Source organism: Phycodurus eques, chromosome 22 (assembly GCF_024500275.1).
Source record: "Phycodurus eques isolate BA_2022a chromosome 22, UOR_Pequ_1.1, whole genome shotgun sequence".
Taxonomy (NCBI): Eukaryota; Metazoa; Chordata; class Actinopteri; order Syngnathiformes; family Syngnathidae; genus Phycodurus; species Phycodurus eques.
In genome coordinates this window covers 6,351,375-6,365,104 of record NC_084546.1, presented here as the reverse complement: position 1 = coordinate 6,365,104, position 13,730 = coordinate 6,351,375, and the positions used below count along the sequence as shown (strand labels likewise).

Below are 13,730 nucleotides of genomic sequence, written 5' to 3'. Positions count from 1 at the left end.
TAAAATAACAAATATAAATATATCAAAAAATATATAATATATAATAATAATAATAAAATACAAATATAATATATAATAAATATAAAAATATTTTTTGGGCATAATTTTGTAAGTCTTTGTCATGATTGAAATGTTTTTCACCGACACTTCAACCAAATGATGCTCTGAATTTGTGTCTCTCAACCTCCATGCAACCCTGATACTCAAACCTTTTCATAAGTGAGTTACACATGACTCAGCAGAAATCACATCATCAAGAAAATTCCCCCTGGCCATCGGTCATATACGTAGGTATCAGAAAAATACATTACATTATGTCACGAAGCTTGTTCTTGATCAGTTAGCAGCTAACCCAGCTAGCATGTACTCTTGAGCAAAAACTTAACTTGCAACCCTGTTACTGTAGAGTAATAAAAAAATTCAATTACCAAAGTATTCAAATGACTTTCTTTTTCTTAATTGAAAAGGATTTAGTCACTAATATTCTGGAAATATATGCCTTATATTGGGGAATTTACAACATAGCTTTACTTTTGATTCATCCGTTTAGCTCACCGCTATCAAACATCCCTCCAGCCATTCATTTTCTGAGCCGCTTCTCCTCACTCGGGTCGCGGGCGTGCCGGAGCCTATCCCAGCTGTCATCGGGCAGGAGGCGGGGTACACCCTGAACTGGTTGCCAGCCAATCGCTGGGCACATGCAAACGAACAACCATTCGCACTCACATTCACACCTACGGGCAATTTAGAATTGTCAATTAACCTACCATGCATGTTTTTGGGATGTGGGAGGAAACCGGAGTGCCCGGAGAAAACCCACGCAGGCACGGGGAGAACATGCAAACTCCACACAGGGGGGGGCCGGGGATTGGACCCCGGTCATCAGAACTGTGAGGCAGACGCTCCAACCAGTCGTCCACCGTCCCACCCAGTGAAATATATATGATGAATAAAATATGTAGTTAAAAAAAAGTGCACTCTTGATGAATGAGCAGGACTAATCTAATTATAGAATGGTTTATTTCCTAGTTTTCTTGAAAACAACACAAAAAAATTGGAAGAGAACAGGTCCGCTTTTCAAAGATGTTGGTGCCTAAGTTGTCCTTGAATTCTGGATTGACCCACTGCATTTCGTTCCAGCATGACACTCACAAACACATACACGGCAGCAACTGCAACTCGAACGAGCACGCGCTGGCGTGTATGATGCCAATTGCTCAGGCAGCTGGCCAGGATCCCAAGAAAGCCAGAAGCATGATTTGGCAAAAAGGTGGTAAACCACTAATAGGATGCGGTTTACACACATAGAGTTGAACCTGCAGCGTAGTTAGTGCCTTGCTCTAACCTGGGGGGTGCCGACCGCACACTCCGCGGTCGAATGAGGCAAAACCGCACTTAGCCTTCATCGTACTGAATGGTAAACAGCAGCAGAATGAGAGGAACTCCATAAAAAGAGCCCCGTCTCCATGGTGACACCAGAGGCAAAGACCGGGTCCGTCCGAGCGGCCCTCCCTACTCTGTATGTACACAAGGCGATATGGGGAAAGGGAATGGAGTTCACAACAGGCCCTCTCCTGCTTGGCGTCCCACGCTAACAGCTGCGTGTCACAACAAACATTTACCCTCCTTGTCCACACCCACATGGTCGGAGAGTCGAGGGTTGACCCCTGAAAAGCGAGTGACGCGACGAACCGATCACTGGCATTCAGCAGTCTCTCAATTAAAGATCGTGATGTATGGTCACACCCGGGTTCCACTGCTTGCTGTCTTGCGAGGTCAAGTTGCTGACGCGCTATGATTTCCACAGAAACCACAACAGATGTCTGTACGTTCACGCCAAGGTAACCACGTGAGTTTATGGTGGCCGCATGTTGTGAAGTGCGCTGCGGCCATTTAGTTACGGAGTGTCTGAAAGCGCCCTTGTCCAGTGAGTCCGCAACACGGAGCAAGAAATCGACCGAGCGACACTTGTGAGTCAAAGTACTCACAAAGTATTCCCAAACAAAGGCAGAGGTTTTCTCCGAAAAGTCTGCGAATGCCGAGCTGCAAACGTGGGAGTTGACTGTATTTATTTCAAACGTATTTATTATCAACTACGAGGAGTATTTATTGTGGTTTGTTATCTCATCATTCCTGTCAGCCAATCAACTCCTTCCTTTCTCTGGCGTCCTCGCCAGCTGTCTCGTGTGTATTCAGCCCGCGGCTCTTGTTCACTTCTTCTCCCGTTTCTGGTTATTTTTGCCTTTCTGAACTATAAAAATATTTTTAAAAAACTATAACTCTTTGCCTTCAAATTCATCCGAACTCAAACTGAGGACTGGTTTGTTGTATGCCGATGGCATGAAACGCATGACTTGAGCACGACGGCGCGATATAATTTCACACGCTGTCGACACTCACATGACAGAAGACGGAGCAGAAAGAATGAAGATAAAGGCCAAGTTGAGATCCATTACAATTCAAAATAGAGTACAGTGAACCCCAACTACATCCCAATTTGCTTCAGACCCCCACCGTGAGAAGGTGGCAGCAAACTTTACAACATCCGGCCGCCATCGATTCACATTGCATTCATGATAGTAGATGGACAAAATAAGATGGTGGCACTGATGCACCATTAAGATAGTTTACCAACTGCCAATAGACCCCAGAGAAGAAGAACAGTGAAGGGCAATACATTAGGTACAGTCGTGTTTTGTGCTCGCATTTTCCATGTTTGTAGGTTATGTGGAGAGCAAATGTTATTGCTGTTTTTATATGGGGGAACAACAAGTGGAAAAAAAATTGAACAGCTTGAAGCATGCACACTTTACATCTTTTTTGGTTTAACTGTGCAAGCGAGAAAGTGGAAATATATGCTAAAAATGTGTTTTGACAAGTTCAAATGTGTTGAAAGCATGTGGGAGGGGTACAACTATATATATAAAAATACATATGGTCTTTTCGTCAAAATAAACAGGGGTTCACTGTATGCATATACTGTACAGTGTGCAGATCTGTGTGCGAGTGCGCGTGTGTGTTTGCGTGAGGTTGACACACTGTGACTCATTATCTTATGCAATGCCATTAAAGGCGCCGTTAGAGGAGGCATGACCCTCACTCACTGGAGACAGATGTGGGTGAAACAACAGGAAGTGAATTGCCAATAAGGAATTCACACACACACACACACGCAATGCAGTGATATTCATCATCATGCATTACAAATAACCCTATTATATACGCGTACGTGTCTGCGTCCCACTGCTCATCATGAACCTTCACCTCATTCCCGCATTGTTCCATGTAAGGCCCCGGTCATCTGATACCCTTGTGGTTGCAATTTTTGTTTTGTTTTTTTTTTTGTTCATCACACTTCCCAAGATGTGGCGCATGATATGTCGTAGATGGTTGAAATACTTTTTTAAGGCCTGTTCGAGAGAAAATTCACCTTCTGAAAGTCAAGTAAAAAGATTGGGCCACATTTAAGTATATATTTAAGATCAAAAATCTTTAGATATGATATTATACATTACAACTGCTGTATTTTCTTATGCATCAGATTAGGATTTGATGCATACGGAAGATCTAGTGGCGCAATCGTCCAATAAATGGCGCTGCGTGTAATGATCGATTGCTCTGTGGGGCAGTACAGTTCTCTGCCCCCCGAGTTGCCATCGAAACAGAAGAGTAGGCGTGACATCAAAAACATATGCCTGGTCACAATTCTTCAACATTTACAAATGTGTTTTAAAATACAATGTAATGCCAGAGGAATTTTGTTGAAGTGAAGAGAGGAGCCTCATTTAGTCAGGCCATAGCCTTGTCTAACAGAAAAATTAGCTTTGCCACCATCGTGTGGCATCTATAGGCAATGAGGAACCTTTTAGGTGGGTGTCGCTGTCTTGTGATGGGAGATTGTTCTCATGTAAACTATGAGAACTACGACTATTCGCTTCATCGGAAAAAAAAGCAAAAGAGACTTTGCTGTCCTTTCATTTACATCCAAGTGCAGTCCAAGTAAAAAAGCAAAGTGCATGGTGAGAGGGAGTGGCTTGAACGCACACACACACACACACAATCACACACACAAACACACACACGCACACCTTTTCACAACAGGTAGGATCATGCTACCCGCCCACACACACGCATTTTTCTCGTTCCACAGCCAGGTAAACAATTTGATTCGGTAGGTGGACGCACAATGAAGCATTAACCGCAGCCAACACACACACACACACACACACACAAAATGGTCGTCATGACGTGTTATGGCTTCGTGGTGCTTGAATACGGATTCCGTAAAAATCATCGCAAGATTCATTCATTATTCAAAGTAGACGCACACACACACTTTCAGACCTTCATCCCAGGAATGCGTCCTTCCAATGCGACCTGCTAATTTGAGCCTCGTACACTAACCTCCGAGCGAAGCCTGTATAGCGAGAGAGCGAGAGAGAGAGAAAGAAAGCGAGAGAGAGCACACGGTTACATAAGAAGTCCCTGCGAGATGGACAGCATCTCTTTGCCGGCCGCCCTTGGTTATCAGCAGCCCAGCGAGCCTCGCTGTCCCGCAGTGGTGGCAGTTACATCGGTTACATAAATGCCGTCCGGCATAAATAAGCATGTGGCGAGTTCCGCGCGTGCTCCAGATACATCAACAGAATAGCAGATTAGCCTGACATCTTCGTGATCTGTGTCGTGGCTGGACGAACGTACTTATTTCTTTTCCATTTTTAGGGGCCTGTCAAATGCTTGTCCGTCAATTTTATTTCTGAAGCTTTTTCCACACAGACGAATCAAAAAGTGATTGCTATCGTTTAAATACTAAAACACACACATGATACAGATAATATAAGTACATTGGTACTGGGCCCGACCGCGAATAGTGAAATTCCACAAATAACTGATGCTCATTATAATTGCCATGAAAAAAAATAAACATAAACAAAATTATAATTTCCAGATTAAAAAAAAAAAATACATTTTAATAATTGGGGGATTGTGGGAAAACAATATCATGAATAAGCAGGGATTTCTGCAAAAAACACCCCCCCCCCTCCCCCCCAAAAAATCGCAATTGTGCAAATGCCGACCCGCGAAGTGTCCGCTGTTTTGTAAAGGTTTCTGCATAACATCAATACAAAATATGCATGTGATGTGCAGATATTATTTTTCTCCACTTGGGATCGCCACCCTCATGATCTACGCTGTTCCAAGTCGCGGTGGTCGGCTAAATTATATTAGCTTGTGTTTTGTTTACCGTGGACCTGCAGTAAGTCAGTTCTGCTTTGTAGGAGTCACATTACACTTTACCTTCTTTTTTTTACGTATGAAATGATCCAGAACTTTGGACATTCTCTGTCTTTTTTTTGTATTCTTTCCTCCTGTCTCATGCTTATTGCTATATGAATCTGCAGTAGCAATCCATGCGAACCGTAATATGGCGAGGGACGACTACGTCCCTTTTATTGTTGTAGGGGAAAATGGAGGAAAATAGAGCAAACATTTGGCCACCGAGAGCATTGTTGGTATCGTGCGTATCATGTAGCACAGTAGTGTGTGTGCGTGTGTGTGTGTGCGTATGGGGAACTCGGAGTGCCAGGCCGATGCCAGGGAGCACATTCTTTGGCAGCGCGCGAGGTTGCCGTCTGACGCCACTCAGGAACACGATGTAGGCACCATTCATTTGCGTCAGCATGAGTTATTCGTACAAAAACAAAACAAAAAAAGTGAAGGAGATGGAGGTACGCTATGTGACATCTGCACGCTCAATCATTCAGTTGTCCTTCAACCAATGCGACATGCTGTCAAGTGGTTAAGGTTTAAGTCGTTCCATTTGTTCCTATTGCGCAAAGTGGCGCTTATGAAAAACTGGCAAGAGCAGCGATCGCGTTCATTGGATGTATTGTATCCCAAAAGGCTTTTAGGGAGTTTCTCAATAAAAAGAAAAAAAAAGAAAATAAGCCCTGAGTAAGCAGTCAGTGAGTGGAGATAAGAGGAATTCTTCTTTTTTAATTAATTTTTTTGAATGATTGCCAGAGTTCAGAAGTTGCATTACGTCTCGTTAGTGTCGTAAAGTGTGCAGTTGACCTGAGTGGGTGTCGGCTTGCAAAATATCTTCCCCGAGGCTTTTCGTAGAGGAGAAATGCTCACACACACACACACACACACACGCACGCACGATCACGCATAACACACGTGCCTGAGCCATGTTCCCATCACAGGAAAACATTTCTGGATTAAGACTATCATTAAAGGGTTCACTTAAATGTGTTGCTCCTTCTGATTCTAATGGTACTTTTTAATTAAAACGGCGTTAAGCTAAAAAAAAAAAACTTTTTCTCAATACACTTCACTGTGCGTATGTGGCAATATATTGAAGAGAATGAATGAATGAAATAATTGAAAAAAAAGTTATGAGTTGTATCTATTGAATTTGAATCATGTTTTTATTGAATTTCAATAACTACATGTCCTCAAAATGTGGTAGTGATGGTGGTTGTGGGGGAGGGAGGTTATCCGCTTTGTTTGTTTGTTTTGTCCTGTGAGTATATACTGTGTATGAGGATCAGATATTAAATATTAAACCAAATGTAAACACAAATGAAAAAAAAAAATGAAACCTTGTTTGTCCAAATGACAAGTGCTGAAAAACGCTCTGTGGGAGCCGTCCGGCATTATGTCACCTCAAGATTGAAAGTCTGGATGTTTTGACGAGTGAAAATAGTTAGATACATTTGATGTTTATTCAAAAATAAAATAAAATCAAAGTATCATCATACAATCATACAAATATAGTCATCATAAAATAGTCATCATCTGACCCTGTATATACATTTATTTAATGAATAACTAACTTAAGCAGAGCTGATCAGACTGCATGTATAAGTGTCAAACCTCCAAGCTGACATTTCCACAATGCTTTATATTTGATACAGGGATATTGAAGGCATTTACTGGCTTGTAAAAGTAGAAATAAATCATGACTGGGATCAAACCACAAAGTTTTGGAGTTTGGGGTTCGAGCAAGCACGCGATAAAACTGAGATTTATTGCGAAATATTCCGCAGTGTGAAAGCTGCGCGCTCCTTGGAGAGCTCGCGCGCCCCGATGCAGCCGCCCAAATGTGATCCGGACTGGCTCTAAATCAATGGCACACAAGTAGAAGGCGGTCAGAGGATTTCACAGTGGGAAGTATCATGTTTTAAAGGCCGCTTGTGGACGGTAAAGTCTGAATGGAGCAGATGATGCACAGAAGCAAATGCATGGAAGTGTCTCTGTACACAATTGTGGTTGTGTTAACCACAGCCACAGTATATAAACATGTTGCTGTACATCCACCCATGTTGTACAACAGTCAGAGGCTCTGTCTGGCAACACAGTTGCCAGCCACTCATGCAGAATTACTCCAGCAGCATTTGCATGCCGGATACATACTTCTTGATTTTCACTGACTCTTATGTAATCTGTCTTCCTTCCTAGTGCCGCTGTAATCAGAGCCGAAATGTGGGGTTCTGCTTGGTTGTTTCGGATCATTCAGCGACAGTTACAGCACTGTATCAATGTATTTTATTGGAAAGTGTGAAATGAGTTACTGACTGGATACATGAGAATTGTCATTGTGAAATTGCTTCCAGTCACTCTCAATAGTGCATCTCCTTCTAATAGATCTGGTTGCACCACTTGGCCCCGATGCAAGTCGACCGTAACAGCGAAAAGTGAAAATAAAATAGATCAAGCAGGGGTGCCCAACTCATTTTTGTCGCAGGCCACGTCGTAGTTATGGTTTCCCTTGGAGGGTTGTTATGACTGTGAACCCATATACTGTAAATGTATGATCGCCTCGTATTACGGCTCCCACAAAGCAGCTTACACACAAACAGAGACACACACACACGAACCAGATACATGGAGAGAAGGGAAATTCAGAATACGGAGAGAGCGTCAGCATCAGTGTTCGGGCAGACTACAGTTCAACAAAACAGACGAGGCTGAGGCGAAATGAGCCTTGTGACGCATGCAGCTGATCATCTCACATCAACATGCGCCTCTTAAAGCATCTTCCACCGAGCCACCAAAAAAAACAACAAAAAATAATAAAACTATTTGAAAACAATAAGCAGCTGGCGGGGTGGAGTCACAGCGACCTGTCGATCGGGTAACACGACTTGCTGGAGGGCGGTCCATATGTTCCTACGATAGCATTTCTACCTACCAGAGGTAGGGAAAGTAGACAATAATTAGTGCTGTTACTTTTGAAGAATATGAATCAAATAAAAGTAAAACGTTGGCCTCCAAACAATACATATTCAATGAAAAAAACTGTTCGAGTACTGCGTCACTGGTGAGCAACTTCTGATTACAGTATTATTTAAATAGTACATCAGTGTCATGGAGACAAAAATCTAAATTAGGACTAAGCTAATTCAAATACTGCCCAATAATTTCACTTTGAAGCTATATATTTTTATTCCATGATAATTTAGAAAATACATAAATAAATATAATTTCATTATATAAAGCTTGGACCTATGTATTCACCCACATTTATCAGCAATGCTGACGTCTGGTTTATTATTCAAAATCAACGAGAGTTCCGCCAAATGTGATCTTTATCTTCAGTACTGTGCATACATTGTACATTGTTTTGTTTTTTTCTTTCAACATTGAGGAACGGAGTGCTTAAAACTGACCTGATTTTTTTTGCCTTCCCGTGCCGTGGTTGACCTGCTGGTTTTCTTCCACTGAGCATTACATTTTGCAAATGCAAAAAAAAAAAAAAAAAAAAAAGTTCTACATTTTAGGCTTGACTAGACTGTGCAGTCACGCGACTGCCATTTCATTGGTCAATCGGAGTCAAACGTCAGCATGCGTTAGATTGATGAAGCTGTCATATGGTACAAGTCTGTTTGACGAACCAAAACAGATGAAGCAAACCATATTAAATATCTGTAAGTAAAAATACAAGCAGCAAGTGGAATGTACGGAGCTCAATGTAACAGAGTCAGAGTTTTGTTTTCCCCAAACCAAAATACACAAGTAAAAGTAAAAAGTATGTCACATTAAAACTACTGTACTCTACCTGCAAACCTGAAGAAGAAAAGTGAGCACATACAGAGACAGTAAATACATGGATTATATTTTATTATATGTTCACCCGTGGAAGCCGCACTTCATCACCAAGCTGCCAAATGATACGTGGTAATTAGTGTGCGGATCTGTGCACGTGGCGCATGCAACTGACACATTGCAAAACAAAAATGACAAGGACCGTAAAAGTACTAAAAGCAGTATATTTCTGAACACAGCTTTTTTTGTGTCATTTCCAACTAAAAGATAGCAATTCACACAGTCACAAATATGTCGCTTTAATCGAAATTCTGCCTCTTCTGCGTCAGCCATTAAGATCCGTTCCCTTCCCTTTCGTCTTCTTTCAGCTGCCTCTCACCCTGTAATTTGTCTGTAATGTATTTAGTCTCCTAGTTTTGTTCCTTTCATGTTGCTTCCAGTGTTTTGTTTTTTTTTGCAGGTTTTTATTTTCCGACTCACATCGCTGCAAACTACTGTCACAATAATGAACACATTATAAATTGATTCACTCATAGCTATTATAACACCAAATAATAACTAGATTGTGACACTATTCCGGATAATATGATAGAAAATGTTGTTTGAGTATGACCTTAATTGGCTTAATTGGCTTAATCTCATAATATTGCCGTGCACGTAAAACAAATTAAATCATTTGTCCGATTTTGGAGTTAATGACTAACCGATGGCCGGGCAATTTTGGCAAAATGCTATCTGTCGTCCTTCGACATGATACAAACTGCAGCGATTCCCCCATGACACTCCGAATATTTCACTGGGATTCAAGGGGGCGAGGCGCTCCGCAGCGTGAAACCGGTGTGTATCCGAGGCTTAGGGCTCGGCTTAGTGAGCAGGTTTTGTGTTGCAACAAGTCACAAAGCTCTTGGAGTGACACCCATTACTTTGCAAATTGTGCTTCTTATTCATCCACATTCCCATGAACAATAACATAAAAGGTCGTCTTTTCTAGAAGCTCAACACTGTTTATTCTGTGAAATAATCATTATGACTGTGTAATATTGCCATACATATATTTAGCGTAGCAAAGTTACAACATATTGGGGCTGAAACGATTTATTGAAAAACGCGAATAATTTGATTCCGAAAAAGGTCGAAGCAAAATATCTCACACCAGGAAACTCTGCACTCTCATTCGCTGACTCCCACAGCACACACACACTGAAAGTCACAGATATTATCGTGTGGAACGTGAGGATGGAAGTGGACAGCAATAGAAACGGCACCTCATATGCACATTTTGTTGTTTAATAATGCAAAATAAATTTTTAGCAGAATAATCGATTATTTGATGGGATGATCGGGAGAACAATCGGTTCTAAAAATTCGTAAGTAACGACTTCTGTCTGTTGTGTGATCCACCTGTGGGGGTTTTTACTGGCATTATAACGAAGAGGATCCTTTAATCATGTAATCCTTTTCATTTGTTGCTCTTGCTGGATTTTTCTGTCTTACTTTTCAGTCAAATTTGTCTGTTCGTATAATTTTTTGTGATATACATGCAATCCAGGGACCAAGTACTTAAATAAAATGCATTTTTTTCAAAACTTTTATTCAAATCTCAGATTTTAAAAGGCAATAATTTTTCAGTATGTGAGGATGGGAGTAAATATAGTGATCCAGTTTTTCTCCCCAATTTTCATTACATTTGAGTTCAAAAGTTAAAGATTGCAATCAACTGTAATTGCAATCCATTGATCAGTCCTTTTTTTGAAATTGAATTTATTTCCACGTATCAATCAAATTTGATGGGCTGAGGAATCTAGTTTTTTTTTTTTTTTTTTACTTATAATCTGTTTGATCATTTAGATTTTTTTATTACTGTGTATGAATTATGTGATTTTTATTGGGGCATGGGGGTGTGGGTGCGGTATTGCCAACAGTTCGTTTAAAAAATTGGCAGTTCACTTCGCTCAACTGTAATTGCAATGCAGTGATCCAGCATATATATATATTTATTTAGATATATATTTATAAGTAAAGTGTTTTTTAAAAGACCTGCAATTACAGGTGCGAGTAAATCCAGTGTTATGATTTGTCGTTACAGTGTTGTGGGTGGAGGCCTGAGGATTTACCGAAGCGCATGTCAGGACCTGCCGACGCCGGGGCAGCGACGACGGTTGAAAAAGATTTCACGTAATGCCGTTCCTGGCCTTCAATACGGCAGATTGCGGCGCCTCTTCTGCAGTCTGGAGGGCTTCGGAAGAAAGGCGCTCAGTCACTGCAGGTGCTCCACACGCACACGCACACACACTCTTTCTAATGCAAATAAGAGCAAGCCTTTACTGTTTTGCCGCAAAAATCACATGGATGCAATTATTCAATTTTGCCCCTTCATCAGTGGTGGGAAGTACAAATACGTTGATAATGTACTTACTTTAAGTACAGTAATTGAAATGTCATCATTCTTTTCCATAAACAAAAAACATAAAAACATCTTTCACGTTTTAATGAAGACAAACAGCACAGTATTGTTAAATGTAAATCTAATACCATTTTAACAAATGTTCTTCAACGTTTTACTTCAAGTAGCAACTTGGCTCTCCAAGTACTACCATCATGACCCACATTAAAATATGGTAGCTTAGTTGGCCTACTGTAGATGAAAGCAAACAGTCCTTAAATATTAAATGCAAATGTATTAATACAGTAAAATACAACTGAAAGTATTGAAACTTAAAAGTTAAATACAGCTGAACTGTACTGAGACAAGGATTCTTTTGCATACCACTAGAGGGAGCCCGTGTACCACGACTGGTACCACACTGCGGATTCTTGCTTTTGGGTATTAAGATTCGGAGAAGCAAAATGATTCCCATCCTCGGCCGTATTTAAGAGAATTTTTCGAAGGAAGTGAACCGTTTTACTTCACTTTAAGTATATTTGAGTCTGCACAGTTTTTAGTCAAAGTACAGGAGTTGAATAAGTGCCTCTGCTTTGGCCTTTTTTTTTTTTTTCTTTTTTTTTTTTGCACCCAAGTATCTGTGCTTCTACTCAAATACACTGTGTGAGTATTTCTTGCCACCCCTGCCCTTCATTAATATAAAATGAGATGAATGGTGACAAGCACACTGGGTGGCATCACTCCTCGCTTGACGCGGACTCTAATTGAAGTGAACAGCAGCTTGGCCCTCTCCTGCCGTGCCCGGCCTAATGCCATTAGAGGGGATCTGAGTCCATGACTGTGTGTGTGTGTGTGCATGCGCGTGTGTGTGCTCGTGTGTTTGTGTGCGTGTTGAGTTGATTCGTCACGCACCCACCTCACTATTTAAGCAAACACTAATCCCCATTCACACCTCCAACAATATTAAATGTCAGCGCACACACATGCACGGAAAGCTGTTTGAGCATTTACTCCGTATCTTTGATTTCCAGTATAATTTCCATTTACAGTACTAGTACCCTCTTTATCCTAACAGCTCACCATTAGAACGACGAGGGTGCACTAGTCGAATGACACTGCACACGAGTCGGACAAGTTTGGCATGACAACTACGTTACTAGTGAAGCAAAACTGTGTATGAGTTGACATCTACTAGTACCACTTGTGAAGTGCTAGATGTGAACTAGTAGAATTTTATAATGTCACTGGTAGTACTACGCAGTTATCAATTAGTGCAAAGTTTTGCCTACCTGTAACATGAATTTGCCCTACCAGAAAGCCAAAGTTGGCTTACTGGTGGGGAAAAAGAGTCTACTAGTACATAGACCTTAAAATGGATATCAAGCACATGGACTACATGCTCAAACGCATGCTCATGGCTCGTATCGTTGTAAACCATAATAAGAGTTAACCCCTCGTACATAAATCAAGCACGCACAGCCGAGGGGTATATATTACCAAACTGAACCCTTCCCATCTCGTGTGAATGAAACCACAATTACAATTACTGAAGAAACACACACACACACACACAGCACAGCACACACACACAGCACAGTCGGCGTTAATGCTATCAGTTACGCATGAGCCTGCAGGCTAATAAAACCTTGAAAGTCGCATGTTTTGATTTCCAAAAGCCTGGGGGCTGACTTAAAGGACACACACACACACACACACACGCATACACAGAGGCTGACAACGCAAGCATTATGTAACCAACAGCCGTGAGTTGCCGTGGGAACAGGGAAGAAGTGAGGTGGTGGGAGGTGGAGGGACTGAGGCCAGAGGAAAAGATGAGAAGAATTGTATTAAAATGCATTTTAAAAAAAAAAAAAAAACGTCTGGTCACCTTGCCCACAATAGTCACATGCACACTCAGACACACACACACACACACAAACACACACAGTGGAAACGCACTTGGACACTCGATGAAGACATGACCACTATTTATGCACAATGTACCGCCATATATGTAGAACACAATACAAGAGAATTGTACCCAATTGAACTGAATCGACAAACTCTAACCAAATACTATTGCACTTGTGATGTAATACGACTTATAGTTTTGAAAATAAATACAATTAAATCAATAGAACAATGTAATATGGAATAATATACATAGAATACAAGTGACTACAGTAATTATGCTCTGTAACTGCAAATGATTACGTTCACAAATATGTTGTAATGCAGTGCAGTACTAGTGTAAATCAATTTGTTCCAATCAGTGATATATATTGGAATTAAT

At 41.0% G+C, this 13,730-nt stretch overlaps 1 protein-coding gene across 1 annotated transcript in view; it reads left to right on the top strand.

The window, feature by feature from the left end:
* asb13a.2 (ankyrin repeat and SOCS box containing 13a, tandem duplicate 2) overlaps window positions 1-11,231 on the top strand; it is a 107,429-nt gene extending 96,198 nt beyond the window's left edge. The window contains exon 11 of the mRNA XM_061667546.1: window positions 11,141-11,231. The gene's annotated coding sequence lies outside the window, so the exon portion shown is untranslated. The remainder of the gene's footprint in view (window positions 1-11,140) is intronic.
* The last annotated feature ends 2,499 nt before the right edge of the window (window positions 11,232-13,730 follow it).